This window comes from Callithrix jacchus, chromosome 2 (assembly GCF_049354715.1).
Source record: "Callithrix jacchus isolate 240 chromosome 2, calJac240_pri, whole genome shotgun sequence".
Classification (NCBI taxonomy): Eukaryota; Metazoa; Chordata; class Mammalia; order Primates; family Cebidae; genus Callithrix; species Callithrix jacchus.
The window spans coordinates 124047862-124067720 of record NC_133503.1 but is presented as its reverse complement, the minus strand read 5'-3'; positions in this window follow the sequence as shown (position 1 = coordinate 124067720).

Below are 19859 nucleotides of genomic sequence, written 5' to 3'. Positions count from 1 at the left end.
AGAATACTTAAGGGCCTTAGGATTTTCAGAATGGTAGGTTAGTACTGACTTAGTGACAAGTTGCACTAACTCCCTGAGAAGAGAATCAGCCTGTCCTTTAAAGCTTTGAAGCCAGGCATTGACTTCTCTCTAGCTATTAAAGTCCTAGATAGTATCTTCTTTCAATATAAGCCTGTTTTATCTACATTAAAAATCTGTTCTTTAGTGTAGCCACCATCATCAATGATCTTAGCTAGAGCTTCTGGATAACTTGACAGCTTCTATATCAGCATTTGCTACTTCCCCTTATACTTTTATGTTATGAAGACAACTTATTTCCTTAAGTCTCATGAACCAACCTCTGCTAGACTTCATAGAATTGAAGAGTGAGGGCCTTGCTCTGGATAAGGCTTCAGCTTAGAATCATTGGGACTGATTTTGTCCTCTATCCAGTCCATTCAATATCACCAATAAAGCTTTTTTGCTTTCTTATCATTCATGTGTTCACTGAAAGCACTTTTAATGTCCTTCAACAACTTTTCCTTTGCTTTCACAACTTTGCTATTGGTACAGTAGGCTTAGCTTTTCACTATCTTGGCTTTTGGCATGTCTTTCTCACTAAGCTTTTTTATTTCTTTGATTTAAAGTGAGAGATGTACAACTCTTCTTTACTTGAACATCTAGAGGCCACTGTAGGGTTTTTAATATTTTTGTGTCTTAGAAAGTAGGCCTGAAACGTGAGAGAGAAATAAAAGAAGAGTTGGTTGATGGAGCAGTCAAAACATACACATTTATCAATTAAGATTGCTATTTTATATGGGCACAGTTTATGGTACCCCAAAACAATTACAATAGTAGTGGCATGAAAGATCACTGCTCACAGATCACCATAACAGATATGAAAATAATGAAAAACTTAAAAAAATATTAAGAGGATTATGAAAATGTGATACAGAGACACAAACCTACCACATGCTGTTGCAAAAATCATGCCAATAGTCTTGCTTGATGCAGGTCTGCAACAAACCTTCAATTCATTAAAAACACACACACACACACACACACACACACACATGCACACACACAATATCTGTGAAGTGCAATAAAACAAGGCATGACTCTATATACTTTCAAACAAATGCTTGTGTTTATATCAGCCCAACTCATCCCTTCCTCCCATGGTAACTTGTGCCTCCAACCATTCTAGGCACTTCATCCACTTGGCAAAATCAGTTACTCTTCCTTCATTTGCTCTTCATTTTTAAGTTGGTTGACTTCTTTCATCTGCTACTTTTTTCCCCATTATTAAAAAATATATATTTACTGTCATTATTCCTGAGGTTTTAGAAAGGGGATTCAGTAAACATACATTTTAAATTTTCCATGATTAACTGAAAATTATATGATGGAATTTTTGTCCAGCTATGAAAGATTAATGACCTTAAATGGTTGTTTTTCTCAAAACAGCAGGCAGGCAGACTGAAAGTTGTTTTCCATTGAGAAAAATAACGAGCTTCATGGGGACTCAAGAAATTTGCTAGAAGTGTTTCTATCTTTTCCTAGTCCGTTAAATTCAGAAGACTCATTAACAAAAATATATATGATTTTCAGGGAGCATTGCCTCTTCCTATCTACTAAGTCATCTGAAAGGGCCCTATTAGGGGATACAACCTAAGTAGATGAGAAGCTTATTTAGCATATCCCCATTATTACAAGCCTTTTAGTTTTTCACTGATTAAGTACATGGCTCTGATTATTTCTGTCATATTACTTTTTAATTTTATAGATTGCTGATAATTACTAAAATATTTTCTTTAATATGATCACTTTTCTAAGAAGATTTAAGGTATCATTCTTATACTGGCTTGACTTTATAATAAATTGGATCAAAGTGATTTACTTTTTTTCAAGATACATCTTCATTCATTGAATAAATACTCAAATTCTGTGCTTCAAAAGGATTCTTGTGGCATACAGTTGTTCAGCTTATATTAAAAATATAGTTCTATTGAAAGTCATTGAATTGAGTGACTTGAGCATAAGCATTAGCAAATTTTTCATTCTGGCTGTTTCATCTGGTTGCAGTGTTACTCAAATCTAACATTCTGTAGAATCCTTACCAAGGTTATCTTATGGTACAGAAAATTGAATGATAATACCTGCCTATAAAATTTGCCTGAGCAAAATTATCTATTTAAGTCTTATGAAGCATGCTCCATAAGCATCTGTTGTGCCTAACCATTTAAAAAAATTAAAAGTTCCATTTAGAAAAAGTTGGCCTTACTTTCTTGCCCACCTATATTTCACATGCAGAAGATGGTTGGCCTATCTTTAAAGTTAAAATGCAAATCAGTCTTTTAAACTTTTAGAACAGATTGAAGACTTTGCTAATTTATTTTTATGCATGAAACTTTTCAATGTCATTCTGATTATTGCTTTAGAAATTCTTCATTCTTTATAAAGCTCAATTTTAAATTCACTGTTACCTGGCTACTGTCAAAATATCATCAATACTAATACTTGTTGAGAAAAATACTTTGATTCTTTAGATGGCCATATCCTTGCATCAATTTATTTCATCAGTAACTTACTAGAGCTACATATAGGAATGTTTTCACTGAGTTACTATTTAATGGTAAGTCTTAAGCCTCAATTTCCATTATAATTTGTTTCAAAAAATAGATATATAAATACTATTTGGCCAGGTACAATGGCTTAAATCTGTAAACCAAACACTTTGGGAAGCCAAGGCAAGAGTATTGCTTGAGCCTAGGAGTTCAAAACAAGCCTGGAAGACATAGTGAGAACCTATCTCTACAAGAAATAAGAATAGGTTTTTGCAGCCATCGCCAAAGGCGGAGTGGAAGTTCAATCCCTTTTGTGACTGCCGACCAAAGCAAGAATCATAAGGGGCATTTCAATGCACCTTCCCATGTTCGCAGGAAGATTACATCTTCTCCTCTTTCCAAAGAGCTGAGACAGAAGTACAATGTGTGATCCATGCTCACCCGAAAGGATAATGCAGTTCAAGTTGTATGAGGACAATATAAAGATCAACAAATTGGCAAAGAAGTCAAGGTTTATGGAAAGAAATATGTTATCTACATTGAACAGCAGCGGGAAAAGGCTAATGCCATAACTGTCCATGTAGGCATTACCCCAGCAAAGTGGTTATCACTAGGCTGAAACTGGACAAAGCCTGCAGAAAGATCCTTGAATGGAAAGCTAAATCTCACCAAGTAGGAAAGGAAAAGGGTAAATACAAGGAAGAAACAATTGAGAAGATGCAGGAATAAAGTAACTTTATATACAAGCTTTGATTAAAATTTGAAACAAAAAAATAATAAAATTAGCCTAGCATGGTGTTATATACCTATAATCCCATCTACTTGGAAGGCTGAGCCAAGAGGGTCCTACATTAGCCTCTTGAGTCAAAGATGTTGAAGCTGTGGTGAGCCATTATTACAACACTGCACTGCAGCCTGAGTGACAAAGCAAGATCTTTTCTTATAAAGAAAATGACAAATACTCCTTCTTCAAAATTGGCCTTGTAGATAATATCGCTTAAATGATAGCACTCCGTAAGGATTCGAGTGGCAAATTTTGCTTGAATTTCAATGTCAACTTAAGGAATGTAATGTTTGCCTCTACAGACAGTATTAGATATGTTTTGTTGTTGTTACTATTGCTGTTTTTTTCTTTCTTTTTTTTTTTTTAAGATAGGTGTCTTGCTGTGTTGCTCAGGGTAGAGTGCAATGGCTATTCACAGGTACAACCACAGTGCATCACACCTCAAATTCCCGGGCTCAAGCAATCTTCCTGCCTCACCCTCTCAAGGAGCTGGAACTAAAGGCATGTGCCTCTGCTTCCAGGTTTTTTATGTTTTTATTAAGAATAATTACATATTATATTATGCTTCCTTTTTGCCATAGCTTGAAAGAAGCTCAGAATCAAATTGTATACTCAAAATATTCTTGCCGACTGCTTTGCCATATCACTTCCTTTCTTCTAACTGATGTCATGCAGCTCCTTTACTAGTCTTTATCTTCTTGTATATATGCTTTTATTGCAACTTTGCCTCAATTCTTTTAAGAAATAGAGTATAAACAGAGCAAATATTTTAAAAACAATTCTCATTGAGATCCATTTATATTGCATTAGTATTTCTATAATATTTTTGTCATGAATCAACATTGTTTCTCCAAACTTTTAACTATGGAGGCAATTTAAGTTATGTTCAGCTGACAGGGAAAAAGGAGATCTCTGCATAAACTGATTTTCAATTTGCATTTTCAAAGAAAGAAAGGTTTGAATTATGTAACTATGTGCTTGTGTAACTAACTAAACATTTTTGTGTTGACATCAAAGAATCTGAGGTCAATCATGATGCTTTCTAACTCTTTCGTAGCTTCCGGAAATCTAGAACAATTTTATAAAAATTAAAAAATTATCAATAGCTTTTGTTTCATTTAACCAATTTACCATGCTCCTACTTTATGTCAGGCTTTGTTCTTGGTTGTTGAGTTATACCAGTGAACAACACAGTTGAGAATTTAAGATCCCACAGAGCTTATATCCTAGTGGGCGGCTGGGGGGAGACAATAGATAGTAAAATTAATAAATGAATAGATTTAATTGATTTTTAAGTAACTTACAAAAATTTAAAAATACTTTTACATATACTGATAGAAAGTGATGGGCTGTGAGCAAAATGGACCAGAACAGGAGTACTGGGCAGGGGAATGGGGTAGAGAAAGGAGTATTTAAAATAGGGTGACCGGGGTAGTCCTCATTGTGAATGGATTAGTATTATGATATGTATAATCACTGTTTAAAGCAATTCGTCTTATAATTTTATAATCTCTGTCATTTCTTTGTCAGTTGATATTGGTTTATTTCCCTCCTGGTTGAGAACTATTTTTCTGCTTCTTTGTAACCCTGGGTTTTTTTAAACTGGTTGCTAGATGTGAATTTTCCATTTTTGAGTGCAAATACTATGGTATTCTTTTAAAGAATGTTGGATTTTGCTTTGGCACACATTGAGTTTCTGGGGATCGTGTTGATCCTTTGAAGGTTTTCTTTTAAGTTTTGAGAATCAAGATTCAGAGCAGCCTTTACTCTAGGAATATTTTAGCCCCACTAAGGCAAATAATAGTCTTCTGAAAACTCTACGCAATGTCCTATGTATATTGAGATCTTTTCCCCTCCAGCATTTGGGAATGCAGAGTATCCTCTGCCTTGTGTGATTTGGGGGATGTTTGACCTCCTGCTTTCTGATGGTTCATTCCTCTGCCTTGAGGAGTTCCACCCTGCCTATGTGTAGTGTCAATCTCCACCCAAGACTGGAATCTTCTCTGCAGAGCTCCAGAGCTTCCTCTCTTCACAGCTCTCTCCTCTCCGTATTCAGCTACGTACATTCTAGACCCCTCCATCTCCCTGTTCTTTAACATTCTGACTCTTTAACTCAGCAAGTCCTCCAGGCTCTGTTGGGATTCTCTCTCCCTGCCTATGCCCTGAAAGCTGCCATCACTCAGTGACCTGCGAAGTCATAAGGCTCAATTTCTCTTTTAGAAATCACCCACCTACGTTGTCTAAGAATATTTCTTTGAAAACCATTATTTTATGCATTTTTTTCTGTATTTGTAATTGCTTGGAGTACAAGGATAATCCTCATAGAAGTTAATCCTTTATGAGGACAGAAATTCTTTAGAATTTTTAAGGTAGTATAAATAGTTTAAAGTTATCGCCCTTATAAGATTTTTAAATTATTTCTTAAACTACCGAAGATTGAAATTATCCTTTTTTTTCTATTTTGTGACTTTGTCTTGATTTCTTTATGAGTTCTCAAGACCTGAGCATGTGGAATACTAGTGTTGGAATGAATTTTATTTTTATTTTCACTGAAATTGCGTGAGAAAAATATGGATATAAATGCTATTATGTAATTTTAATGTATTATGTATTTCTTAATTTATGTTCAAACATTATCAAAATAAGCTCAAATGGAAAGCATTATATCCCAAGCAAAAGAAATAAAAAATATAATGTTTTTTAACTATAAAAAGTACCATAAGAAATAAATGATATTTTATATAGCAGACTTTCATTTCCCTAAATTCAAGGACACTCAACTCCTACTACAAGAAACACAGGCTTTTTCCACCTGTAAATAAGACAATCAGGCATCAGAAATTTAGTCTGTGTCTTAACTCAGTAATTATGTCCATATTTTAGTAGCTACTTTAGTAGATAGATGCAAATCATATAACTAAGGACATATTGTTGTTTTCCTAAAAGCTTGCACTGAAAAATCCTTTTTAGGTTTTAGTTCTTTTTTGTTTAAGGAGCTCCACAGGTAACAAGCAAATCTTTGCAACCCCTTCTGACCTTTAGAATAGTGAAGAGAATATGACACTATATAAGGCAGAACATGAATTTTATCACAATGCTACTCTTTTAGAACTAAAAGAAATTGATTCTGCAGTTTGTTTTTCCAAGAAAATCTTTTCAATGACATCATTCCATTCTGACAGTGACCATAGACCGCATTTTAAATGTGCAGAGTTTCATGGCAAATTTGTTTTAGTGTTCTCTATTGCTCTAACCAATGAGCAATAACATATCATGGGTGTGTGTTGACTTTTATCATGGTCACTCATCAGAATAGTTCTGTTTCCATATCCATTAAATATTTCCTTTTTGTAATAATTATGAAAATCAAACTTTTAGGAAGTAGAAAAGATGAGGCTTTGGGATTTATATACCAATGAAGAAAATTTTGTGTTTGTGTGTGTGTGTATAATAGAAACCGCATTGTGTTCAAAAAGATGCATAAGACATACAAAAAGGCAGAGAAATTTATAATAATTTAAAGTGCTATTATTAATTTCCCAGGGCTACCGAAACAAAGTACCAAGATCTGAGTGACCTACAACAGAAATTTATGGTCTCAGTTTTGAAGTCTGAAATCAAGGTGTCACCAGAGCCATGCTCTGTCGGAAACCTGCAAGAGAATTCTTCCTCAGCTCTCTTGATCTTCTGGTGGCTTGCCAGCACTCCTTAACATTCTTTGGTTTATAGGTGCGTCACTCCAAACCTCTGGCTTCACAGTCACATGTCTTCTTATGTGTCCATATATACCGTTCCCCTTCCCCAACCCCTTTTTGAGACAAGGTCTCCTTCTGTCACCCAAGCTGGAGTGCAGTAGTGTAATCATGGCTCACTGTACCCTCAACCTCCTGGGCTCAAGTGATCCTCTCACCTCAGCGTCCCAAATAGCTGGGACCACAGGCTTGTGCCACCACACCTGCCTAATTTTTTAATTACATTTTTATAGAGATGAGGTCTCACTATGTTGTCCAGGCTAGTCTGAAACCCCTAGGCTGAAACAATTCTCCTGCTTTGGCTTCCCAAAGTGTTGGAATTATAGGTATGAGCCACCGGGCCTAATATTACCCCTTTGTGTAGTGTTCAGTTCTACAGCCTTAGGGCCCACCCAAATGACCTCGTTTTAATTCAATAACCTCTGTAACAATCTGTGTTCAAGTAAAGTCACACTCTGAGGAATTGGGGGTTAGAATTTCAGCATATCTTTTGGGGGAGACAAAATTCAACACATAATGACTATGAAGTCATTTTTAAATATGAAGCAAAAAATCCACATGAAGTTATGGATTTGTTAAATGATTATACTATTTTACAACTTTAATTTTAGATACAGGAGTGCATATGCAGATCTGTTACATGGGAATATTGCATGATGCTGAGGTTTGGAATACATATCCTGTCACCCTGGTAGTGAGCACAGTGCCCAATTAGTTTTTTAATGAAGCGTCTCCTCCATCCTTTCATGGTCCACAATGACTGTTGTTCTTATATTTATGTCCATGTGTACTCAATGCCTAGCCCTACCATTTATGGAAGCATTATTAATAAAACTGGAAGTCAAATTAAGATACCATTATGGAAGTGCTATTAGTAAAACTGGAAGTCAAATTAAGGTACCATTTATGGTACGGGTAGGCATTGAGTACACATGGACATAAATATAAGAACACACAGTATTTGGTTTTTAGTTCCTATGTTAATTTGCTTAAGAATATGGCCTCCAGCTCCATCCACATTGCTGCAGAGGACAAAATTTCAAAATTGCTGCAGAGGATAAAATGTTTTTATGGCTGCATAGTATTCTATGGCATATGAAGTCACTTAAACATACACATATACTTGCAAAACCTTTATTGACATTTTTACAATAAGAATTAAACAGTGACTATGATTAGTAGAAGAGGCAGAAGGAGTAATAACATGTTTATTGAATACTTATTCCATTGAGAATATAGTATCTCCCTTAGTTCTATGAGAGTCACTGTATAGTGTCCATTTTACCTCAGTTGAGGAAACTGAGGCATAGAGAAATTAAATAATTTGCTCAGTTTTACAGCTTTTAAGTGATAAAACTGGAGGTCAAATTAAGGTCCTTCTGAATCAAGAGCCAAAACTTGTAACCACTGGCATTCTTAAACATTTTTTACACTATGAATCCCATTGGCAGTTTGAGAAGCCTGTGGAACTCTTTTCAGAAAAATTATTTTAATGCATAAAAGACAATATATAATTCAAAATAGCTATTGAAATACAGTTATCAAAATGTTCTAATAAATATGATAATAATATTGGCTGAATCATACAAAACTTGTTTTCTTGGATTAAAAAAATGGTACAAATATTGGGAATTTCATATTGTTTGTTCTAATAGTAATATATCATTTTATTAATGATTAAGTCACATCAAGTGATACATTTAATAACTGCCATAATTTCAAAGTAGTGAAGTATAACATTTTAATATATTTGCTATAATGTATATGATATGAAAACATATGTGATTTCTGTTGGTGACAAAATTGCAAATACTGCTAATGCTACAGTAGTTTCTTTTGATTGAAGGTAATGATAAATTTCAATTAGAGATTAATAAAAGCTGTACACATTTCCCATCAAAGTTCACAGACTCCATGGTGAGCCAGGGGAGTTCACAGACCTCAGGCTAAGAACTGAAGTCTGGTGCCACTTTTAGCACACTTCATTAATTTTTTTCATTAGATAGAAATGCTTGAAAATTAATTATTAGGTCTTAAACTTATGTTTAATATTTCAATGATAAAACTTTTCTATCTGGATAGGTCCTATGAACCATTTTGCTGTATGACTCTGCATGTGCTACATGAAGACAGTGTTATGTTTAACTAAAGTTATGCATATAACTTTTTTGTAACTTTTTATTTGTAAGATATAATGTAAATAAAAGGCAGTATAAGTTAATTTTCAAATCCTCAGAATCATTCTTATATTTTCATTTGTAAGTTTCTCTAAGTTCTTCACTTAGTAATATACATGCTCACATAGCAACTCTTTGGCTAATGTTAATATTCCTTAATTTGTTAATAAAATGACAGACAACAGAGAAGCAAGAAAAAGGATTATTAATAGCATGAAATTACATGACAATAAGGCATCAAATACATGGTTGTTCATAAAAAGGAAAAGATTTTTCTTAGGGGTTCTCAGCTAACTTTTCCATGACCCTTCCTAATATTCTCTCAACCTCCTTTGAGTCCTGACCCTACCTTTAGAGAAACCACCCTGCAAAGTATTACCAAGGTTAGCCAGGGAGAAATGAGTGTCTCTTTAAAACACAATTGTAGTTCCTTTTATTAAATACATTAGGATAAAGAACAAAATTAACCTAATAACATTGATACATTTGCAAGAAAAACCAACTGTAAAAGAAAGTGATAAAACAAGCAGTTTGTACATTTTCTTTTTACAGCACTCTTGTTAAACTAATTTAAGTGTCCTGCCTCCAGGAGCAGCTTAGAGAGGATACTCTTTAAGTGATTGTTCCTAAATAGGTTATTATTTTAAATGAACTCCTTAGGAGCCACATGTGTGGCATCTGGTTAATCCATTACATTTGCAATTACAAACCAGTGCTTTTTATGGCAGGAAAATTATTTTATATGCTCCACAGCTGCACTTAGGACAGAAGCCTCAGCCCATGACATTCCTCTTGATAAACATTAAAAGGAGCACTATGCTGTACCCAAGGGTGATTAAGCTTCTTAAATCACTTCTGATGTGCTACAGAAAGTCTATTCTAATCCTATTCCTCTGAAAGAACAAACTTTGTATTCCATATGGGCTTTCAGGACTGAAATTCTTTTTGCTCCTGGTTTTAAACCCATGGGTCTATTTTAATGACCACTGCAGAGCAGATGAGCAATCAACCTATGAACTCTATTATACAAGTAACTTACACAGCATTGAAAGGATGTACCTTGAGCTATGTTCACATTATACATCTCATACTCAGATTTGGTCTACTAACTGACAATTGTCAAACTTCAAGTTCTGTTTTGTTTTAAAGCAGGGTGCTTAAGACTGATTTGATTCCAGTCTATTAGCTGTGATACTTTGAATAAATTATATAACCTCCCTAAGCTTTGGTTTCCTCATGGGTAAAATGGGGATAATAATTCCCTCTTTTATAGGATTATGTGAGAAGTGAATGGGATCAGATGCTTTATGTAAAGTGCTTACCCAGATTCCAGCCCAGAGTAAAAACATTCAATAAATATTATTGTTATTAAAATATGTATATAAGCCCAGTCACCGCCAACCTAAAAGAGGATTTGAATGAATCTGTTCAGGGTCCCAGTCAAGTCCTCATGCACCAGAGCTAGTGTGAAAGAATTTCCACAAGATGCCAAGAACAGAAAGAGCTTGGAATCCATGTTAGTCTTTAGAGAGTCTAATAAAATTTAAGCTGAGGAAATCAAGATTGGTTAGCAAGGCAAGGGAGGAAATGCATAACTGAAAGCTAAGGACAAAGTTGTAAGTTTAAAAGGTCAAGTTATAAGATTGATGGGATTCAAATATACATTGAAGTGAGTTTAAGAGATGGTTGGTGACTGGTAAGAAGATAAGCCATAACTTGCTTCCATTGGCCATTAGAGCCTGGCATGTGGCTAGCTCAAATGTATATGGTGATGATGGACAAAGTGATGTAGTATTCCTAATCATCTATTTACTCACTTTTAAGTGCCTATGGGCTGCCAGGCATTGAATTTCATTCTAGAACTAACTAGATACCAAAACATGGATTTTGCCACCAAGGATCTTAGAAGAGGGATGACATCTGAACTATAAAGAAGGAGCAATTCTCAACTTTCTCATTTAGGTAACAGAATACTTAGTGATAAGTAAGTCACGGGCAGAGGTGCAGGTTTGAAGGGAGAAACAATAGAATCTGTCGGTATATGCTGAGTATGAGCTCCCTGCTAGTCATCTAAGACTTGAAAACACACAGCTAAATACATAGCTGGAACTTAGGCAAGAGGCCTGAGTGAGTTGCCCACCAGCATAGGTATGGGACTTACAGACATGGAATGGTGTATTAGTTGCTCACACTACCACAACAGACCACAGTCTGGGTTTTTTAGAAAGTAGAAATCTATTTTCTCACAGTTCTGGAGGCTGAAAGATTCAAGATCAAAGTGCTAGAAAATTCACTTTAGGATGAGGGCTCTCTTCTGGCTTGCAGACTGCCACATTCTCGCTATGTCCACGTATGGCCCTTCCTTGGTGCATTCAGGCAGAGAAAGAAAGCAAGGTCTTTCATGTTTCTTCCAATGGGAACATTAATCTTATTGGATGAGGACCCTATGACCTTGTTTAACCTTAATTACTTCCGTAGAGGCCCCATTTCCTAATACAGACACACTGGGGATTTGATTTTCAACAGATGAATTTTAGAAGACACAAAAGCATTTATTCTGTAACAGATGGAATAAGAGTGCTAAGGATGTGGTAGAGAATGAGAACTAAAGCTGTTCAAGGACAAAAGTGTAGAAATCTTGCATTAAAGAGTGGGTGATAAAAGAAACTCATTAATGAACTGTGAAAGAGTAGTCAGAGGGAGAGGAGAAAACTGGAAAAGAGGTTATAAAATTGATGTAAAAAATCAAGAGGAGAGAATTTCAGGTAATGAACAATTGACAGTATCAATCTGAGAGAAAGATCAAGTAATAATAATAATTTTAAAAAATTAGATGCTGGGCACAGTGGCTCATACCTGTAATCACAGCACTTTGAAAGGTCAAAGTGGGAATATCACTTGAGGCCAGGAGTTGAAGACCAGCCTGCTCTCACAATATAGCAAGTGTCCATCTCTACAAATTTTTTTTTTTTAAATAGCCAGGCATGTGGTGCATATCTGTAGTCCCAGCTACTCAGGAGGTCAAGGCAGGAAGATCCCTTGAGCCCAAGAGGTTGAGGCTGTAGTGAGCTATAATCTTGTGACTGTACTTTAGCCTGTGTGACAAAGCAAGACTGTCACTCTAAAAATGAAAAAAGAGTAAAAAAAAAAAAAAATGGGAGATACTTGGATGTCCTATAATCTACTTGATAGTGAGTAAAAAACCCTTATGAAAAATAAAGTTTATCTATAAGGCATATTTAAAAATTTTTAATACAAATAACTTTGTCAAGTCCTATGCCTAGAAGGGGTTAGAGGTAGATATGTTATTCTTAAATTTAGAGTACCAGCTCCATTGAATAGAAGAATATCAATAAGAAATTTGGCACTTTTAGTTATTAAAATATATCTGAGAATATTTGAAAAGGTTAACATAGGAACATATTTCTACTTTTTCATCTCTTAGGCTTATAATTCATTTTAGATTATAGATACATTTATTATCTCATTTTGTTCTCAAAACATTCTGCAATGGAGGTATTCCTCCCAGCCCCAGTTAGAGAGCTAACACTCAAGTACATGAAGCAATTTTCCCAGCATCATACAGTGTTTCAAGATTAAGCAAAGACAAAATTTAGCTCATGCCACTCTTGCAGTTTTTACAGAATGCCTATTGTGCACCAAGTACCAGTTGCCAGAGAAAGAGATGGTTAAAATGAAGCTTCACTATATCGTGCCAGCTACTCCCCCATGTCCTTCCTTTACTTAGGCCTCCATCTCTCTTGTATACAATCTCCCCTCTGCTCAATTGTAAAAGGGCTGAGAAAGCTGTGATACCTGCAGTATCACAGTAGCAATCAACAGTAGCAATTTCCCTGAAGAGCCATGTGTGTAGGGGAAGGTGGGAGATGAAAGGGCCTACACCAAAGGCAGTCCCTACTGGCAATCACGTATCTATTTCTGTGACCAAGGATGAACAATTTTAGTTCAGTTCTTCGTGTTACTCACAAAACTCCCTAGTCCAAGGCCCAGTGCTTCCACTCTATGTGAAGTGCTTTTGAAATTAGGTAATTAATATGGTGAACCTAGTTGAGACCTAGTCATGGCTTGTGGTTCATAGTTTCTTCACCACCTGTACTGGGGCACAGGGATGAATTAAGTGACTTTTAGGTATTATATACAGTAGTAGTAGTAGTAGTAGTAGCAGCAGCAGCAGCAGCAGCAGCAGCAGTAGTAGTAGTAATAGTAGTAGAGTAATAGCAGCAGCAGCAGTAGTCATTCTCAAAGTGGGGTTATTGACAAGCAGCATCAGCAACCGAATCAAAATCTCTGAGAGTGGGATGTAGCAACTGTCGTTTTGCCAATCCCTCAAGAGAGGCTAAAATGTATGGATCACAGGTATACAGCTGTAGAAGTCTTTTCTTCTACTATTTAAACAGAAAAAGTATTATGAATGTTCCTAGCAAAAATAGAATCCATTCATCAATGTAAAAGTTAATTCAAGCACATGTTTTACTTGAATCATTACCACTAGATCTTTATTTATTATTACCTTTATCCACAGCAAGCTTTAAAATATCTAAGTTCAATGTCCATGCAAGCTCTTAGTACTGGTTAGTGCCATGTGAGTAAATATATACTCCATATTAATGACATCAAAAGTTGAACTACATGACATTTTATTTCTCTTAATTCACCCTCATCTCATTGCTGTTTCTAAAAGTATTATGTGTATTGATATTGTCTCTTCATGTTATAGTATGAAAAAGAATGCCAAAATGTTTGTATTTATTATATAAGTAATAAAGTAATGAAGATTTTTTATTTGTAAACTTTTATTTTAGTCTCACGGTATACGTGAGGGTTTGTTACATAGGTATGTTACATATAAGGTAAGTTGTATGGATCATTTCATCACCCAGGTATTAAGCCCAGTGCCTAATAGTTAGTTACCTTTCTGCTCCTCTCCCTCCTCCAACCCTCCACACTGAGGTAGACCCCAGTATCTGTTGTTCCCTTTTTTGTGTTCACGAGTTCTCATAATTTAGCTTCCACTTATAAGTGAAAACATGAAATACTTAGTTTTCTTTTCCTGCATTTTTAGTTTGCTAACATAATAGCTTGCTCCATGTTCCTGCAAGAGACATAACCTCATTCTTTTTTATGGCTGCATAGTATTCCATAGTGGATATGTACCACATTTTATTTATCCAATCTGTCATTGATAGGCATTTAGGTTGATTCCATGTCTTTGCTATTGTGAATACTGCTCCAATGAGCATTCACATGCATGTGTCTTTATGGCAGAATGGTTTATATTCCTCTGTTTATATACCCAGTAATGGAATTGCTGGGCCAAATGGTAATTCTGCTTTTAGCTCTTTGAAGAATCACCATACTGCTTTCCACAATGGTTGAACTAATGTGCACTCCCACCAACAGTGTAGAAGTGCTCCTTTTTCTCCAAAATTTGTTATTTTTGACTTTTTAACAGTATCATTTCCTACCAATCAGAATGGCTATCTCATTATGATTTTGATTTGCATTTATCTGATGATCAGTGATCTTGAGCTTTTTTTCACATGCTGGTTGGCCGCATGTATGTCTTCTTTTGAAAAATTTATGTTTATGTCCTTGGCCCACTTTTTAATGGGGTTATTTTTCTCTTGTAAATTTAGATTCCTTATAAATGCTGGATATTACACATTTGTAAGGTGTGTAGTTTGTAAAAATTTTCTCCCATTTCGTTGGTTGTATGTTCACACTGTTGATCGTTTCTTTTGCTCTGCAGAAGCTCTTAAGTTTAATTAGATCCCATTTGATCAATTTTTTCTTTTGTTGCAGTTGTTTCAGTGTCTTCATCATGAAATATTTGCCAAGTCCTATGTCCAGATGGTACTGCCTAAGTTGTCTTTGACAGTAGTTATGGTCTGAGGTTTCACATTTAAGTGTTTAATTGATCTTGAGTGGATTTTTATATATGGCATAAGGAAGGGGTCCAGCTTCAATCTTCTGCATATGCCTAGTGGTTATCCCAGCACCATATATTGATTAGGAATTCTTTTTTCCATTGCTTGTTTTTGGCAGCTTTGTTAAAGATCAAATGGTTGTAGGTGTGTGGCTTTGTTTCTGGTTATTTTGATACATTGGTCTGTGTACCTGTTTGTGTGCCAGTACCATGCAATTTTGGTTACTATATCCCTGTAGTACAATTTGAAGTCAGGTCACATGACGCCTCTATCATTGTTCTTTTTGCTTAGAATGACTTTGCCTATTCAGGCTCTTTTTTTGGTTCCACATGAATTTTAAAACATATTTTTCTAGTTCTGTGAAGAATATCATTGGTAGTTTGATAAGAATAGAATTGATTCTGTAAATTGGTTTGGGGATATGGCCATTTTAATGGTACTGATTCTTCCTATCTATAAGCAAGGAATGTTTTACCATTTGCTTTTGTCTTCCCTGATTTCCTTGAGGAGTATTTTGTAATTCTCATTTGCAGAGACCTTTCACCAACCTAGTGAGCTATATATATATTTGGCAATTGTGAATGATGCTGACCTCTTAGAATGAGTTGGGGAGAAATCTCTACTCCTCAATTTTTTGGAATAGTCTTATTAGGAATGGCACCAGCTCTTCTTTGTACATCTGGTAGATTTTGGCTATGACTCCATCAGGTGCTGGGATTTTTTTGGTTGGTAGACTATACTGATTCAATTGTAGAGCTCATTAGTAGTATGTTCAGGCAATCCATATATTTGGGTTTCAGTCTTGGGAGGATCTACATGTCCTATCTCTTCCAGTTTTTCTAGTTTGTGTGCATAGATAGGTTTGTAGTAGTTTCTGATGATTATTTTTATTTCTGTGGGATCAGTGGTAACATTCCCTTGTTATTTCTAATTATATTTATTTGAATCTTCTCTGTTCTTTATTACTCTAGCTAAAAGCCTGTCTATCTTATTGTTTTTTTAAAAAAAACACACACACAACTCCTGGATTCGTTGATCTTTTGAATGGTTTTTGTGTCTCAATTTCCTTCAGTTCAACTTTAGTTTTGGATATTTCTTGTATTCTGCTAGCTTTGGGGTTGATTTGTTCTTCTCTAATTCTTCCAGTTGCAATGTCAAGTTGTTAATTTGAGATCATTCTAACTTTTTGATGTGGTCATTGAGTGCTATGAATTTCCTTCTTAACACTCCCTTGGCTGTGTCCCAGAGATCTGGTATATTGTATCTTTGTTCTTATTTGTTTCAAAGAGTTTCTTGAATTCTGCTTAATTTTATTATTTACCCACAATTCATTTAGGTGCATGTTGCTTAATTTCCATGTAATTGCATGGTTTTGAGTGATTTTCTTACTCTTGAGTTTTATTCTTATTGTGTTATGGTCTGAGAGTGTGTTTGGTTTGATTTTGGTTCTTCTGTATTTGTGGAGGATTGTTTTATGTCCAATTATGTAGTCAATTTTAGAGTACATACCATGTTGCAATGAGACAGATGTATGTTCTGTTGCTCTGGGTGGAGAGTTCCATAGACTTCTGTCAGATCCATTTGGTCCAAAGTTTAGTTCAGGTCCTGAATATTTTTAATTTTCTCTCTTGGTGATCTGTCTAATACTATCACTGGTGTGTTGAAGTCTCCCACTATTATTGTGTAGGAGTCTATGTCTCTTTGTAAGTCTCTAAGGATTTGCTTTATGAATCGGGGTGCTCCTGTGTTGAGTGCATATATATTTAGAATAGTTAGGTCATCTTGTGGAATTGAACCCTTTACCATTATGTAATGCCCTTCTTTATTTTTTTTTAATCTTTGTTGGTTTAAAGTCTATTTTGTCTGAAATTAGAATTGCAACCCCTTCTTTTTTCTGTTTTGCATTTGCTTGATATATTTTCCTCCATCCCTTTATTTTGAGCCTATAGGTGTCATTACATGTGAGATGGGTCTCTTGAAGATAGCATATCATTGGATCTTGCTTTTTATCCAGCTTGCTACTCTCTGCCTTTTAAGTGGAGCATTTAGCCTATTTACATTTAAGGATAATATTGATACATATAGATTTCACCCTGTCATTATGTTGTTAGGTGGTTATTATGCTGGCCTGTGTGCATGGTTGCTTTATAGTGTCACTGGTCTGTGTATTTTTGTATTAGCTGGTAGTGGTCTTTTCTTTCTATAAACAATACTCCTTTCAAGATCTCTTATAAAGTGAGTATGATAGTAATGAAGTCTCTCAACGTTTGTTTATATGAAAAGGATCTTATTTCTCCTTCACTTAGAAAGTTAGTTTGGCTGCATATTAAATTCTTGGTTAAGGTTCCTTTCTTTAAGAATGTTTATATAAAACCCCAGTCTCTTCTTGCTTGTAGGGTTTCAGCTAAGAGATCTGATGTTAGCCTGATGGGGTTCCCTTTGTATGTGACCTGCCCCTTCTTTCTAGCTGCCTTTAACATTCTTTCTTTAATTTCAACCCTGGAAAATCTGACAATTATGTGTCTTGGGGATGATTTTGTGTGGAGTCTTGCAGCAGTTCTGTATTTTCTGAATTTGACTGTTGGCCTTTCTAGCAAGGTTAGGGAAATTTTTATGGCCCATATTCTGAAATATGTTTTCCAAGTTGTGTGCTTTCTTCCCCCAACTTTAAATGATGCCAGTGATTCATAGATTTGGCCTCTTTACATAATCTCATACTTCTTGGAAGTTTTGTTCATTTGTTTTTATTCTGTTTTCTTCATTTTTGTCTGACTATCTTATTTCAGAGAACCAGCCTTCAAGTTCTGAGATTCTTTCCCCAGCTTTGTTTATTCTGCTGTTAATACTTGTGATTGCATTGTGACATTCTTGTATTTGTGTTATTCAGCTCTGTCAGATTTACTGGGTTCTTTTGTTTGTTTGTCTGTTTGTTTGTTTGTTTGTTTGTTTGGAGATGGAGTTTCGCTCTTGTTGCCCAGGCTGGAGTGCAGTGGCACAATCTCAGCTCACTGCAACTTCCACCTCCCTGGTTCAAGCAATTCTCCTGCCTCAGCCTCCCAATAGCTGGAATTACAGGCACATGCCAACATGCCCAGCTAATTTTTGTATTTTAGTAGAGATAGGGTTTCACCTTGTTGGCCAAGATGGCTTTGATCTCTTGACCTCGTGATCCACCCACCTCAGCCTCCCAAAGTGCTGGGATTACAGATGTGAGCCACTGTACCCAGCCACTAGGTTCTTTTTATACAAGCTATTTCATCCATCAGCTCCTGTACCATCTTATTGCGATTATTAATTTCCTTCAATTAAATTTTGCTGTTCTCCTGAATCTTGATAATCTTAGTTCCTATTCATATTCTGAATTCTATTTCTGTCATTTCAATCAGTTCAGCCTGGTTAAGAACTCTATTTGGAGAACTGGTATGGTCATCTGTAGGACTACAACACTCTACCCATTTGAGTTACTGGAGTTCTTACATTGGTTCTTTCTCATCTCTGTCTGTGGGTGTTTCTTTAACTTCAATGTAGATTAGGTACAGTCAATAGACTTCTATTCTGGATGTTTTCACAGAGCCGAGGTTTTGTGCAGCGTTTTTATTTGAAGATAACTTTTTGTCTTTGGTTTAGACTGGGGTATGTTAGTGAGATATTTTTGGTGTCAAAGCTTTGGGGTGTGATCCAGTAAGTGGCATTTATGTATATTGGTTCAGTTGGTAGACTCTTGCTTGCTTATGTGCCCCCCTATATTTCCTCACAGTTGCAGCCATGTTCCCTGTCAATGCTCTGAAATTGTGGGGCTCTCTCCTCCTTGAGTGCTGGCTGTAGATAGTGGCTTGGCATTCATGGGCTGCCCATTCCCACTCTGGGACAATCTCAGTGTTTATGTTTCTTCCCCAACTTGGAGGTGGCAGAGAAAGGGACATTAGTAGTGGTTGTGATCAGGGGTCTTTTGCTTATCTTCTGGGGGGCCCCAGCCCAGAGAGATGCAGGTCAGCCCAGGATGAAGGATCTGTGCCATGGGCCCAAGCCAGGGGTTTCCTGTCTGGTGATGAGTAGTGGTGGGAGGGTGGGACCCATGGGAGACAGTCTGGCCTCTGCTCCTTAGGTTGACTGAAGCTTGTTGGAGACATGAATAAGGCCCTTAGGGCCTTTGCTGCTTCATTATTCCAAGGTTAACAAGGGCAGTTCCACTGCAGAGGCAGTGGCAGACAGGCTTTCGGTTGCCCCAGGGGGCTATGTCCATGGAGTTGCAAAGCCGCTACTGGCTCAATAGCTCTGGGGGTGGTGGTGCAGGGTAGGGGGACTGAAGGCCCAGGCCTAGAGGACCTACCCAGTGAGGAGATAAGGAAACAGGCACCCACAACCAGTCTGGCCACTTTTCAATAGGGCTGCTGTGGTATGCTGGGCCTGCTCCAGTTCCTAGTCACCTCAGATTTTCTAGTACCTAGAGATATCAACAGTGAAGGCTCCAAAACAACAAAGATAGTGGCCTCCCCCTCCCTCTAGGAGCTCCATTTCAGAGAGGTTCAGACCAGTTGCCAGCCTAAACACACCAGTTGGAGGTGGCCGGAGACCCCAGCTGGGAGGTCCTCCCAAGTGAGGAGGAATGGGATTGGAATTCCCTTTAAAAAAGTCTGGCCATGTTTTCATAG